The 16,024-nt window shown below is 36.4% G+C and overlaps 1 long non-coding RNA gene across 1 annotated transcript; it reads left to right on the top strand.

Annotated features, from left to right (window-relative positions):
- The first annotated feature begins 941 nt into the window (after positions 1 to 941).
- On the top strand, positions 942 to 1,642 carry LOC122139236. Its single transcript, XR_006156116.1, has 3 exons — positions 942 to 1,030; positions 1,125 to 1,164; positions 1,596 to 1,642. It is a non-coding gene; the product is annotated as an uncharacterized LOC122139236 (long non-coding RNA).
- Positions 1,643 to 16,024: the final 14,382 nt, after the last annotated feature.

Genomic DNA, 16,024 nt, shown 5'->3' with positions numbered 1-16,024 from the left:
ATTTAGCTTGTCAAGAAGAAAACAAAAGAGGGCTAAAATTCATGCTTACACCTAAACAAGATGTTTGCAGTGTTGCGTGTATATATATATACTGTATGCTAGCACAATATGACGCGATTGTGCAGCTAATTGAGGGAACGTGCAGCGGCGAGAAACTGCGAACATCCAACAATATCTGGACTCGTGCCTGTACTCACTGAGGGTCCTGGACAGGCGATTCCCCCCATCTATCTACAAGGTAAAGAACAAACGAGAACTCCAAACTTCTCTTAAAGCCCTGTCGTAGTGATTTGTTTATTCTCCTCCCCCCCCCCCCCCCCCCCCCGCCTATACTTTTCTAAACAGTCCAAAAGAAGAAGAGAAAAAATGTGGGAGTGGGGTGCGTTTGCTGGGAGGAGGCCTGAATAAATTTTTACATACTCAAATGCAGCGTACATGAGGATTGCCCCCGAAAACTTTCTTTTCTCGTCTCTCGCCTTCCCGTCCACGTTTTTTTTCAGAAAACCTTGCTTTGTCTGAATGGTCACCTATTAGTGACTCCATGTTGGAGGCAGAGCATTCAATTTTGTGGCTCCTGGCTTGAGGCGTATGGGCGAAGCACAGGGCTTCAGTCGAACCCCCCCCGAACTGCCTCCTGGGGCCACACGCAGCTGGAATTGATAGGTGGGAGATGAGCAGTGTGGAGGTTGGGTGTTAGTGTGTCTCTGTGTGGGGTGTGTGTTTGTGTTTTAAAGGTGTATGTTAGGTGGGGAGTGGGTTGTGGGTGATTGTTATAGGTGTGGTGGCCGGGCATCGTGCGCTTCTGGTGTGTTGGGTTTGGGGTGTGTGGGGGGATTACTCGGTAAGTTCCAAGTGTTCTGCATGTATTTTTAGAACTTTCATATTCACAAATATATACAGTAGCATGAGGCAAATCATATTGGTTTTTTTCTTCTTCTGCAGTTGAATGAGCTGGTGGTGGGAGACACTAGTGGGAAGCTGTGCATCTATAAAAACGATGACTGTGATCACGAGGACATGTGTGGGCATGGTGAGGAGCATGACCTTTCAGTTGGTAAATTATGAGTAATGTCATGATGAATATATTTGATTATGGAAATGAATGATGCTGTGTTTATTCCTAGTTAACGTGTTGAAGTGGGAGATGTTTGCAACAAAGGAAGGGTAAGATTATCTTTCTCTCTCTCTTCTTCCCTCTACAAATGAAGGGCTAGTGGTATACTGATGGTTTTAGTTGATAAAACCGTTGTACTGATTAGTGAACACTGCATTCATGTAGGCGTTTACAGATATTGTTAATACATTTATTTAATTTTTACATACAATCACATTCAGTAAGGGAGTGAGACCTAAGGATATTAATACTGTTATTTACCTTATATCTATATCTTTCTATGTCTTATATAAATATCTAAATCTATGGATTATTTTCAGTACTATTAACATACAATATATAAAATAATGTATAATAAAGTAATTTTAAATAATTGATATGTGTGTGATTAATAATGATCAACATAAAATATAGATATTATTTATTTGCATATTTGTTTATTTATTAATTTATGTATTTATTTTTTGGCCATACCTTCCAGATTTGCTTTTGTGCACATGTAAGACGGAGACGGGCGCTTGTCCTTGTACTCATATGCTACACGGACCGGGGTATGCGGGGCGTTGCAGGTGGAGAACCTTCTATTCTTCAGATTTGAGTTCTGTCAGAATGGTGTTACTGAAGAAATGGCTTCTGGGAGGTCAATAAATAATACGCATGACAAGATGCCCCAGACCGCAGGTCACCTTATGTCAAACTTCTGTTATAACCTTTTTAATCTGCGTTTTAACAAGGTTTGACAGTCTCTCGGTTAACCCAATTCATAAGGTCGCCCTGAACTCATGGTGTCTCAGCCGCTTTGTTTATGCGATTCTGGTGTGCTCATGCACAAGAGGGCGCTTCAGGCCCTGGGGATGAAAACACACGCAGCACTAGCAGGTGAGAGAAACAGGCTATAGCAGTGCTAAATAATTCCGAAGTAGAAATGGCTTGTGGGAAGGACTCACCTGGTGTAGGCCTTCCAGAGATGTTTCTTTTTTTTTTTTTTTTTTTTTTTCATTTTTTTCGTTGTCCTTCATCTTAACCGACGCATGCCATAACAAGAACGTGTCCACTGGCATGTGATATGCAGCAGTTGCAGAGGTACTGAGAAATTTGCATGCTGTCAAAATTTAGATTGCAATACTGTGCATGCAGCATGCATAGCTTTATAAACTTTGTAGCTGGAAGACTAAAGTATGCAGACTGGAACTAATAAGATGCAGTCACTGAGAAGTTCAGATATTTTTTCTTGCCATTTTGACATTCATAAATAGGAGTCACCAATGTGGGACCATGTTGGATATTGAACTCTTATCTACGTTTTCATTTGATTTGATTCAGTCATTATTTGATTTATAATTGCATCTAACCCCACACCCCCCCCCCCTTAAATTTGGGTAAATGTGTGTCATCTGACCATAATTTGATATTGAGAAAGGTCCGTGTTTCCTTTAGAGGCAATATCCAACAGTAATAGCCATTTTGCATTCTGTACTCTGATAATGTTGTGATGGCTAGATTCCAAGCACCTGAGTTTAGTTTTGTTTATTCTGTTGTTTAATTAAACTAATGTACATTAGTTACTAAAAGAGTAAATAATTTAATATGTAATAATGGCTACCATTAAGTGCTTCTTGGCAATAACATGAAAGAATAATCAAAAATGTTAAAAATAAATCTTATATATAATATTATCTATATATATATATATATATACTAACTATATATATGATAATATATACATAATATTTATTTTTTAATAATATAAAATTATTTTAAATAATCTTCTTGTGTATCTATAATCTATTTATATTATTCTATCACTAATTTCATTTATCTATAAAAAGTTATATAAAATTGTTTAGAATGATATAGACTGAATTACTAAACAAATTATTAAATTAAATAATATACTAATTTAGTTTTATGTAATAAACTTAAAAATTTAATGTGTATACATAATGTCTGTATATACATCGCCTAATCCAAACAAACATTACTGAAGGATGTTGTGTTCGTTCTCTGTAGGGTTCTAAAGATGATGTCGCCTAAAGGTGGCTTCCAGCACATGTCAGAGGTTATCTGATGTAGGGAGAACATGAGCCCAGTGACAGACCAAAACAACACGCTGTGTTGTAGGAGACCATGGACCAGTGACAGGACAAAAACCACAAGGACTGTGTTTTTCCCACTCTGTGGTTTGCGTCCTCTGGGATCAGGTGTGTAAGAAGATTGGCTTTTACTCTAAAAGTGTAGGCGTGTTCTTCACGGCCACTTACACAGTATGGAATACATTTAACCCTATAGTGGTGTTTGTTGTTTGGAACAGCAGTGGATTGGGTGTTATTGATATGGTCAGCTGTTGTTGTTTTGTCATTAGCGGTCGTGGTTGTTTTTCGTTTTGAATGGTGTTGTTTCAGGAACGCTGAACGATCATGGACATCATCGTCGACAAGCATCGTATGGTGGTCCGCTTCCTAGTTTGATTATAATGTGAACGCATTCATGTGCTGGTGAGCTTCTCTTATAGTCTTATCGGGTTGAATCTTCCAAATCCGTCAGAATTAGGATCATATTACCTTTAAACCAAAAAAAAAATTATTTTATAATAATTGAGCACCAAATCAGCACACAATGATTTCTAAAGGATCATGTGACACTGAAAAACTGGAAAAATGGACTCGATGAAAATTCTGCTTTGCCATCAAGAGAATAAATTACATTTTAAAATGTATTCAAATATTAAAAACATTTATTTATTTTATAAATAAATTGTAATAATATTTTAAAATACCGCTGTTTTTACTGTATTTTCAATCAAATAAATATAAAAAGTATAAATGTAATTAATATATTTCTATAAAACAGCTTTTTCTTTCAAAATTTCTTGAAAAACTGCATAATACAAGTAATGGTTAAAACTGAGCAAGAAGCCTTTTTTTTTTTCTTAATTTGAATGTGTGTTAAAAACAAGAAATTGCAGGGTGTGGGATATCACTTTGGCATTTCGATATTCTCTCTTTCACTTCTGCTTGTACCTTCATGTTCTTTTTATACCTTTTTCCCCCTCTCTCTTTTTCTCATGTGCTGCACTCGGTGATGATGTAAAGTGTGCATTAGAGGATTAAATGGATAGAAGCTGTGTTGCACACAAAACATCATGACTTGCAGTCAGTTGACATTGAAAGGCACTGACTCATGTACAACAAAGCCCCCACACAGTACTGATGGTGGGGTTTATCAGCTCATACACCTGTGTCTTCATTTTCATCTTGTACAAATGCAGAAAAGTAAATGTGGAGGCAGCGTGCGCTCATTAAAAATTCAGCCCCGTCTCTGTGACGTTCAAGCTGCTATATGGGAATGTCGAGGAGAGGTGCTGCCTTACACGCAAAAGTCTCTCCTGAGAAAAACATATTCCCTACGTGCTAAACAGATCAGACGCAGTGTGAACAACGCTACGCCGCCTTGTCCCAGTCAATCCTGGTGAATTCTCAATTGGTACATTTCCATTTGAAAGTGTACACAAAAAATGCAGAGGTAGTTTGGTTGGAATCAGCCATTCATTCCAGCTTTATCAGCTTGGAAAAGAGCTGATTGATGGTTTTTATTATTAGCTAGTTGTAGTAATCACCAGAGCTTTGCATAAATTTCCATATTTGATACTATCGCTTGTGTCCAATTTAAACATTAAGCAACAGGTGGAAAAATCAAATAATATACTACTCAAACTACGTTCATTTCAGATTTATAGATTTCGGTTTATTTAAATATTAAATATAAAATTGTTTGATGAAAAATGTTATTGGGTGTGGGTTGTGTGTGTGTGTGTCGGTGTGGGTGTGGTGTGTGTCGTGTGTAAATAGTATATATAATATATGATGATATATGCTATATATATATATATATATATATATATACAATAAAAATAGACACAATACAAATTATTATTTTTTTATAATAAAAATATTATATTCTAATATATAAATATTTTGACGTGAGTAATACAGGGCTGTATTTACTAACAACTTGCCTTCAGGGCAAACCTCCTGTAGATAAATTTTTTTTTTTTTTTTTTTTTTTGAGATAATTACATGCAGTAAAAATTAACAATGAAAAAGGGACATGGGACATGGTTATTTTTATGCGGCTGACCTTATTCCATATGCATTATAGGAGTTTCCCTTTACAGATGCACAGTTTTATGGAGGAGAGCATTTAAATAAATCAGCGTGATATTCTAAGGTTTGCAGTAGTGAATTTGCTGGTATACAGCATGTTTTAAACTGATTTTGCATTCAAACATTAATGTGATAGTTGCTCAGTTGGTCTTGGTAGATTGCGCGTTGGTCAAGGTTATGGAAAATGATCTGGCTGCGTCCTCTGGTTTGTTTATTTTGTGAATTGTCACATACTGTGCATCTGACCCTTCCACTCCTATCAACACTGTCCTGTGCATCTGACGCTAATTTGCCTGTTTATTAAATCTGTGCCACAGTCTTTAATGTAAAATGTTCTCTATATCCTGGTCTTGTTTTCTCCCTTGCTTCACAAACTGGGAGTGGAGTGAGTGGACGTCTGTCTGTCTGTTGGTGTGTGGGTTGTGTGTGTGTGTGTGTGTGTGGTGTGTTGTGTGTGTGTGTATCGGAGCTCTACTGTGAGATTGTTTTGGTAGAGACTCAACTTTGCTCAACATGACCATCTGGAGAAGAATGGAAAAAATATATATACCAGTATATATAATATGAAACGCAGGCATTTTAGTATTGAAAATAGGGATGCACTGCTATTTTTGCTGAAATTATGGCCGATAATGGTTAAGAGACTATTATGAATGAATTCTAGTTTTTTTATTGCTTTAAACTCCAGTCTAGAATTTTACTGGTGTAAAATGGCAACCATGACAGACTAAAAAGATCACTGGTGTAAAAAATAACTCAAGCACAGATCGCCGCTCTTCGGAAGTGTGCTTTCATCACGAATTTGACTCAAGCAGAGGCTGAATTGGATTTTGAACTCCTCGTGTCACATCATTTCAGTTCTTGAGACACAGTTTGCCTGGTATGGAAGCGTTTGACTAGGATGGAAAGGGGGTCAGGTCATTTGCTCATCAGACTCCTGCACACATGCACCGTTGTTAATGAAAAGCCAGCTTGACTTCCTGGGGACACTGTTAATTATAATCTTCTGGTCTGATGTGTTCCCAACTTGATTATTTCAAAGAAGATTAGCTACCGTTGCCACAGGACCGCGCCACCTGGACGCCTGCAGGTGAGAGGACTCTCTGAAGATGGAGAGGGGTTTGTTTTTTTTTTTTGTTTTTTTTTTTTTAGTGGGTGACGATTTGTGTGTTTTTGGGAAATAAACGGTAGGTGGAGAGATTCAGGCCAAATGAGACACACAAAGCCAAGTCTTACTAATAACTGGGTGGCTTTTTTCTATCTTTTATTTCTCACCATTATTATTTAGTTATTTATACTTTGTCACTTGCCGGAAAGTTTACTGTTAGAGGTGTTTTTCTTTTCCAGACAGCTTTTATTTCAAGGTTTAATTGATTACTTATAATCCCAAACTGTGGAAACATTTGCAAAATTATTGTTCATTACATAGTGATTGAGTGTATTGCGAGAGTTTGTTTTCGTGAGAGTTTAGCTGAATCTGTACAATAAAACATTTTATGACAAAGCATGTAAAAACTGCATTAGTAGGAATGAGTTATATGATTGAGCGGGTTCTTGTGACAACGGATGAAGGTTCTTTCGTGTCGTGAGTCTAAAATGGATTCTGACAACAAAAAGGTCTCTGTTCGTGGCCTCTATTTTTGTGAATTTATAATAACTTTACGCAGAGCCGTTCCAGATAAAGGTCTGTTCACACCTCACATACCCACAGATGCAGCTTGAAAAAAGCTTTGGGTGTGTTTTCTAAGCTAGTCGTCAGTCTGTCTTCTTGTTGGGCATCTGCTGGAAAGCTGAGACATCCTCCACCACAACGAAGTCATTAAAACTATGGATTGTGTGTCTGTGTCTGTTGCACCTGACAGATATCCGAGGACGACCCGTAGCGGTTCCGGGAAAACTTCCATTGGAGACAGAGCCTCTGACAAGGAGACATCTAGCCTGAAAGACAACACTGAATGAATCACGAATCATAAGACTCTGCTCATGTTATGTAAATAGCCTTTTTAATAAAAATAAATCACGGTATTTCCTCTGTGTCTTTGTCTAAACAAAGTCATTTGCTACATTTACTACTGGCTTTTCCATTCCGTTCATTCTTCAGTGATTCCTCTCTAGCCCATCTGAAATCATCTGTGATCACGAGGTTTCTGTTGAAATCAGTTGAAAAACTAATGTATATACAGTTACAGCGTAATATTACATTACACTAAATGGGACTAAGCTGATGACGTAAAAAATCATTATTATAAGTTATACTGTTATATAATGGGCATTAAAAAAAATTCATCCCCTTTCACCCCTTTAATTGTGCACTACCTTTAATACTAATAAAAATAAACAAATAATATATTTATTATTATATCCTTATCTAAGTCTATACCCTTTCCTGGCTAGTATAATAATTAATTTATTTAACTTATTCGGGTTGTGTTGATGTTGCTATTTTTGCCACATCTTTAATATAATTTCCATCTTGTTATTCTTTTGTAATATGCCTTATTAACATTCTTTGATGTTTTGTAGTTTAATTGTTTTACTTAACTTTAAATCATTCTAGTTTCATAAAATTACAGAAAATCACTTTTATATGATCCCGATATTTTGTTAAAGATGCTTCAAAAAAATTCTCACAGTTAGGCCTTGTAGATGATGCTACTGATGTAAGATGCCCGACCTGTGTCTAACTTTAGCTGCCTTCAGTTTTTTAGGTTCCACCCTGTTAAATTTCTTGTCATTTTGTAAAAAAATAATAATGGTGAAATATCTGAGCTTGAACCAGACTGTTTATGAAAGTTGGTGAAGTTCTTTCCTAGTAGAAATTACATTAGCTATAGTTCAAAAAGCTATAGTGATATACTTAAATTAGTGTATAGTCTAGTTGCAGTTTTGATTAGGTTTAAGGGTACTGCTTAATTACTGAGCGCTGAGTATACTTCCTCAGGTTAATAGTAGCAATAGCCCAGGAAACGACGCTGTAGGACCTATGTTTCTTGTCCCTAATCTCGTGAGGACCTGTTGAATCCGTTGTTGTCTGTAATGTAGTTGAGAAGCCCAGGGGGATGATTCAGTGTACCCTCTCCCCTGCTCATTGCACCCGGAGCCTGAGGAGCTCTTTCATGCATTATCGATGCGCAGGATTATAGAGATTGATGACTTTAGGGATGTAGAGGAGGGACACAGTGATGTCATAATTACTGTTTGGAGTGTCTTGTGTGTGTGTGATACTTCAGCAGTCCTGCAATCGTTGATGCTCCAGGTGTCATATGCATTATGAGGTTTCGCCTGCTGAGAGAGACGACCAGGAGTGTGTAGATTGACGGGTGGTTCGTGTCTGCAAATTCAGTTGTCCTGAAACATTGTCAGTCCCCTGTGGTCTGCCCTTGAGGCAAATCGGAGGGTCTGCAACCGGTCAGGTTACTGCACCACTGGGGATTGTAGGGTTCTCACACACACAGCTCTATGTACTTCACGGTGAACACAAACACTTACCCTTTGAAGAGTTCACACAACGGTGGTCAGACAAACTGAGAGGCTTGTGAAGGCGAATGAAACCAATTTAGGAAGAACCGTTTAGTACTGAAAACAAACTCTCAATTGGAAACGATTATCAGTTACACCCTACGCACAATCTCTCGCGAATTAAAGTAAATTAAAAGAAATTGAAATTAGTGGTAACTTAAGTTATTTTATAGTCTAGATAATTCACTAAACAATTTATAATACAATAAATACATTAATAAAATATAAAAAATGTATCGCCAAGAAAAACGTAAACATATCTCAGATTTGGATGGTTTCCCGATTCACGGCGGATGGGGCACTGTTATTTTACTATTATTGTACTATTATTTATTAGATTATAGTTGAATTCGGTTTGTATTGATATATATGAGTTGTTTTTGTTATATGTTGTTCGTCATTTTCTGGTTTTTTAATATTACAAGTAGCGGTAATTTCAGTTCAGTTTTTCAATTTTAGTTACTTTAGGCCCCTCCCTGACTCGTGCCAGACCATCTCCTACCTTTAGCGAGGCATTAAATAATAAAAAAAAAAGAAAAAAACAAGATAAAAAAAAAAAAAAAAAAAAAAAAAAAGGGGGAAAAAAAAAAAAAAAAAAAAAAAAAAAAAAAAACATAAAATAAAAATAAAAATAAAAATCAACGTACAAAAAAAAAAAAAAACAGTTATTTCAGAGTAAGACCATCACATGTCAGATTTTTAAGTTTAAAATCTTTATATATTTTTAGTTTATATTTCATCTTTTATTTCAATTAATAGTTAAATAATAACAGCACTAGGTCTTATGATTTTCAAACTGCCTGCACACGTTTTAGCAAACCAAACTCCAAGTGAAATAATACATGATTTTAAAACAATTTTTATCCATTCTTCCGATACTAAAAATTTTTAGTAAGGAAGAAATTAACTTTGTGCATCATCGAGCCAGTATATGCCCGCTGTTCCGGGCCTGGAATTTAGTTTGATCCCTCTGCCACCTAAAAAAGCCATGTACAAAATGATTTTCCCTTAAAAGTGCAGAGTAGGAAAAAAGGACCCGAATGGTCAGCACTCGTCGATCTTGTCAAAGCGACTTCCTGTTTTAACCATATACGGGCACAGTAGCCATCAGAGAGAAACCTACTCCTCAGGGTCACACTGTGAATTAATGGCATTATGTGACATGTGAAGTCTGTGGTGCCCGGGTTTGGCTGTGTATTATGGATAGTTTTTTCAGAATGGAAACTTGAATCATGAATTCTAAATGGGCGTGTCTGATTAAATTCTGTGTGAACTGAACTCGTTGCCCAGCTGTAAGAAAACATTGGGCAAAAAAAACTAGCTTATGTGGAACCAGCAGATCACTGACCCTGGGAACAAACCACCCATGGGAATCTCTCCAGCCAAAATATGAAAGTTGATTTAGTTCAGTACTTTCACAACATCCAGCTGTGTGTGTGTGTGTGTGTGTGTGAGTTTATTTGTGTGGTGTGTGTCTGAGTTTATTAGAGGTTTTAGTGATTGTGTACTTACGCAAAAAAAAGCAAAGAATTCCTGTCATTACAACTGAGATTCTTTTATCTTCTGTTTATGGTTGTCTCAATCCCAAGTGCCCTTCCCCGGTAGTTGACCTTTTCTAGGACTGTTCTGTTGTCAAAATCGTACCAGTGAACTAAATTCAATCCAATTCCCAGAAATAACACGATTGTGCAAATAAATAAATAAAACATTATTAAATACATTTATAACCTTTCTTATTTTTTGTTATCGTTGTTTTTTAAGTTAGCTTTGGTTTTCCTGGTTAACCACATGTTAGCTAAGCCTATAGCATATGGAATGTTTAAATAAGCCTGTTAGCTTAGCCCATACCCTTCACAAATGTTAAAATTAGACTTTTAGCTTAGCTAGGTGCCTCACAAATGTTTAAATTAACATTTTAGCTTAGCCTATACTCTGCGTAATTGGTCAAATTAGCCTGTTAGCTTAGCCTATAGTACACTTTGCAGACGTTGAGTTTAGATGCTTAGCTTAGCTGTACCCCGCACTAATGTTCAAATTAGCATTTTACCTTAGACAGTACCCCACATAAATATGTAAATTAGCCTGTCAGCTTAGCCTATACCCTACACAAATGTTCAATTATTATTTTGATATGTATATGTATTTAGTTTGATTAGGCCTAACAAAATTCCAGCAGACTGAATTATGTTGGAGTGTTCAAATGTTGCTTTTCTCATGTCAGTAGACTAATTCACAACATAGGCAACTAAAAACAGAATTATATGTAGCACAATAATATTGCCCAATACCATATAAGCTCATTATCAAATTGTGTGTCCTTACACTTTCAGAAAAAAAGGTACAGAAGCTGTCACTGGGGTGGTACCTTTTCAAAAGGTACAATTTTGTACATTCTTTACCCCTAAAGGGTGCATATTGGTACCTAAAGTGTAAATACTAGTGCCTAAATAGTACACATTAGTACCTTTTGAAAGGTATTGCCCCATTGACAAATTTTGTACCTTTTTTTTTTTTTCAGAGAGTGTAGTCAAAACCTCTCGGGTTGTGCTGGATGCTGCTCTTTGAAAAGTGAATGTGTCAGTTCCACCACAGAGGCTGAAGAGACTGTTGTGCCACATACACATCATTTCAAACAGCACAGTTTGCTTTCATTTCAAAACCGTTTGAGTGGGCCCAAAAGGGGGTAAGGGAAGATTGCTTTGCAAAGATGAAATGAATGCACCTGGGGAAGCTCTTGGGAAAAGAGAGTAAAAAAAGAGGTGTGCTGTCTTCTCACTGGTCTCCAGAACGGTGTGTGGCAGACTTGGTTTTAAATCTAGAGGGAGTAATCCACGGATGTCAGCTGAGTTGGAGACTATGGCAACTGACAGCCAGGAGCTGAGCTCTCCAGAGGCTGTTGGCCTATTTGCACACAATACAAGGACTGTAGGTGTGAGTGTGTCTTCCTGTGTTTGTGTTCATGCTGATGCTGTTTGTAATACATCAAGGTTAATTGCATCAATGAATGCCTCCTGTCTGTGGTGCTTGAATGTGACTCATGCTATGTAATTGATTGTACATAAATTCTTATGACTCGGCGACAACCACATTCTCATTTAATATGGTTTTATCCTGTTGAAATGTAATGAGGAATGCAAATGTGGTAATTCATGAGTTTATATTGCCAATGTGGAATTAGCTGAAAGTGTGCTTACATTACTGTTAGAAAATTATTTTCATTCAGCAAGGAGATTTGAATTGATTAAAAATGACAGTAAAGACATTATAATGTTACAAAAGATTACTATTTTAAATTGTATTCATCAATCTCAAATTATCTTTTTTATTCATCATGGTTTCCACAAAAATATTAAGCAGCACAACTGTTTTCAACATTGATAATAATAAGAAATGTTTCTTTAGCACCAAATCAGCATATTAGATCATGTAAAGTCCGGAGTATTGTTTATCGTCACAATTTTTGCATTAGGAAAAGACTGGCATTATGAAAAATGATGAACTCTGGATTAGACGAACAGTGACCCAGTATCTTAAAACTGTTCTACCTAGAATCGTGAGGTCACAGTCACAGGGTTTGCTCTATTTTCCAGGCATTCTGAAGCCAGACGAAAGCTTTGTGTGAGGACTTCAGTGGAAAAAAAACAACTTCCTTATTGTTACTTCTGCTGCATCTCTCAAATCAGATTATGATCCAGTCAAGATAAAACATACAGTATTACATCAGTATCATAACTCAACATCAAAGAAAAGTCATTGGTTCGTGTAACCAATCATAATGTTGTCAAACCTGTATTATACAGTATTTGGTTTGAGATCTGCAGAAGAGGTGAAGATTATTGGGTTCAAATAAACAAGCATTTAAAAAATGTAACTTGCTCCTCACATTCTCTTATTGTTATCAACCTCATAAAATCTACACAGAAAAATGAAACCAGATGAACCAGGATTATGTTCATCTAGTCCAAATGTGTGTTTGGAATGATATCAGCATTGACAAAGTGGTCCAAAGTCATTTTATCTTAACCCTCCTATTCTTAATTTTAGTTCATATTAGGGTCATTTACTTTAAATGTATTTATCTTCCATAAACCCATTTCATAATAATATATACACTTCACGTGCAAAACATCGAAAAGTGGCCTTTTCAAAACCCAGTCACTTTTGATCATGGAGGGAAGGGACTGAATCATGAAAGATTATGCCTCTCTAAATCCCTGTAACTAATGCATGTGTCTGTCTTCCTCCCTTGCATCCGTGCGAGACAGAGAGGCATTCCAGCCCACTGATTGACAGCGAGGCGTTATCTTCAAGATGCTCCACATGCCGGCCTCTTCGTTCTCCCGTTTCCTGCCATTTTCTTAATGGACACTTAACTCCTATATTGCTGGTCCTAATAGTCCCTCATTCTATCATCTCATCAGCCCCCGCAGAGGCGCTCCTGTGGATGGAAACACAAATGGCAGTTTTAATAAGCCCCTATGTTTATCCCGCTGGCAGCGGGGTTGCTGTTTAATGCGTTCCTCTGTCGCTTGTGCCGTTAGAGGTGCAAAGCTCATTAGATCTTGATATTAAACACCACTGTGGTCCTTCCGCTGTGATTCTGTGAAAACTCCAAGCTCTTAGTGGTGTTCATTACGGACAGGAAGATGGCTTTTCCTTCTTATTCCTCCTTCGCTTCATGTTGGACTTGCAAATCTGGTTATCCAGCATGCCATGCATGTGAGTCTTTGCCTCTAATCAGTGCTTCTCTTTCCATCTGCACGCCCAAGGTGGATTTTTTGCGATCGATGCGGGGAGAGCTCCGCAAGGGGACGGAAATATCACAGCGCCTTTAAAGGTGGATGCGATTGGTGTCGACTGTTCTGTTTATTTCTGTTCTTTTCTATCAAGGTGTCAATCAAAGCTTGACCCCTGACCCCACCTGTGTGCTGTGAGGAAGCTCATTCCCTGACTGTTAGTCTCATACATTTGCTGCTTTCCCACTGGATTTCCTGTTCACACTTCCTGGTCATTTTAGTGTGGTACAGAAGAATTTTGACTTGTATTTAAACAATATACAGTATATATATATATATATGTGTGTATATATATATATATATATATGTGTGTATATATGTGTATATGTATATATATATATATATGTATGTATATATATATATATATATATATATATATATATATATATATATATATATATGTATAATTGTAAATAATCTATCTAAAATGTATCGTAAGTAATATACAAGTAATATATTTAATATTTATTATATTTTAAGTATATTTGTTTTAATGTTTAAGTATATTGTTTATATGTTTTAATAATATGCATTAATATATAAACATAAATGAAATTACTATTTTACAATCAATTATATTTATTTATTTATATTCATATATAAGTATATTTTATTATAGTCATGCATATTTGCATGTTACTGGAGTTTTTACTTTTTAGGGAAGTGTGTATATATATATATATATATATATATATATATATATATATATATATATATATATATATATATATATATATATATATATATATATTATCTATTTGCATGTTACTTGAGTTTCATTCATTTTTGGTTTTATGCAAACAGTATTTATTTATATTTTAAAATTTTAATTAAATCTTCGCAGGAGTTTGCATAAACACCAGATACTATTTCTTCTTGCAAATTTTGCAAGCGTGTCAGTGTCTACAACTAGGTGTCAGAGGTTACATGCTGTTCTGTAAATCCGCGCCTTTTAGTGCGCCGGTACAATAAGACGTAGTAGTTTTAAAACTGTGACAGGATGTGGCATGTTCACTGAGTCAGAAGAAAACGCCACAGGGCCCCCGTTGCACAGTGGGTTATGAAGCAGCAGAGCCCATCTCTGTGTGAGCACTGCCTGAATAATAAAAACAAAAAGCATTTTGTTCTCTTCTGTGTGGCACTGTGGCTCTACAGGATTGGCTTTCATTCTGAAGTCATCACTGGATGTGACAGAAAGACATCATGGAGCGCAGTGTGCGGCGTGGTCATCAACAGAGTCTTTTACATCACTGCTGTCTTCTTGTGCTGTAAAGCAAATGTTGTTATAAAGTGATTTTATGTTGAATTTCATTCTTTTTTTCCCCTTACAAACCACAAAAGGCATTCATATTGCATTTATCAGACACATATCTGAATGAAAGAAATATTATTTTACCCATCCTAAGTGGCTTGTTACATTATAGCAGAAAAATATGATTAAACACAAGCAAATCAGAATGTTTTTAAGGTTTAATGTAGAGTTTTGAAAAGTGAAATAATGAGTTTTTGCTGTGGCCACAGCTTTGCACAACATGAAATTTTAATGTAGCTGTCTTATGTTTTATTTTATGACAGATTTATGTATGTATAATGTAAAATTATAAATATCATATATTAATATATTAGAGTATATTTGCTTTTTTCAAAGAATGGGTGGGTTTTATGGTTTTTAGACTGCGATAAATAGAGCAATTTTTGGCTATGTTTTCAGTCTTCATGCTGGTTGGAACAGGAGCAGTCTGCCCTCAGTGGAGGGTCAATTATGTCATCCCATGTGGCTCTGTATGGTTGTGGGAACATCGTTTCCCTCCATCATCAGATGAAAGAAGCTTAAAATAGCCCGTTTACTGCCCCGGGCAAACCAACATTACAGCCACGTGAACCTCTGTGTGGAACCTTCAAGTGCAAGAGTGAGTTGCAGCACTGTTGCACTGTTTTTGCCAGCAGTTAGCGTCAAAGTTTTAGCGTTAGTAGCACAAGTGTTGTTTCCTGTTGTTTCCTAGATCTGTGCATTGAGGACGACTAGAGACCTTCATAGCCAGAATACAGATTTATTTTATTTAGGCAGAGAAAATACTGTTCAGAGAAAAAGAAAATAATAGTTTTTTTTTTATATAGTTGGCCTTCACATAGCATAGAAAGAAATAGAAGAACATAAAATAGGCAAAAATGTGGATGTCCTGCACTGAAAGGTCATCCATATTGTTAAAAGGCTAGATGATTAGGTTAAATGAGCATTGTGTGTTAACAGTTGAATTATCCGCACCATTTAGGGAGAGTTTGTGTGGGACATAGATGCCCTTTAGGTCATTGGCTAGCATTTTTAGTGGGAGCTTTTGGCTGTACTAAGACAGTCGTAGTTGTGCTTATGAGCGAACAAACGGAACAAAAAGCAAGGTGTGGGTGGAGAAAATGCCTCTGGTTATGAGGAC

Source organism: Cyprinus carpio, chromosome A4 (assembly GCF_018340385.1).
Source record: "Cyprinus carpio isolate SPL01 chromosome A4, ASM1834038v1, whole genome shotgun sequence".
Classification (NCBI taxonomy): domain Eukaryota; kingdom Metazoa; phylum Chordata; class Actinopteri; order Cypriniformes; family Cyprinidae; genus Cyprinus; species Cyprinus carpio.
Note: the sequence above shows the minus strand (reverse complement) of the source record. Positions and strands in the feature narration are given on the sequence as shown.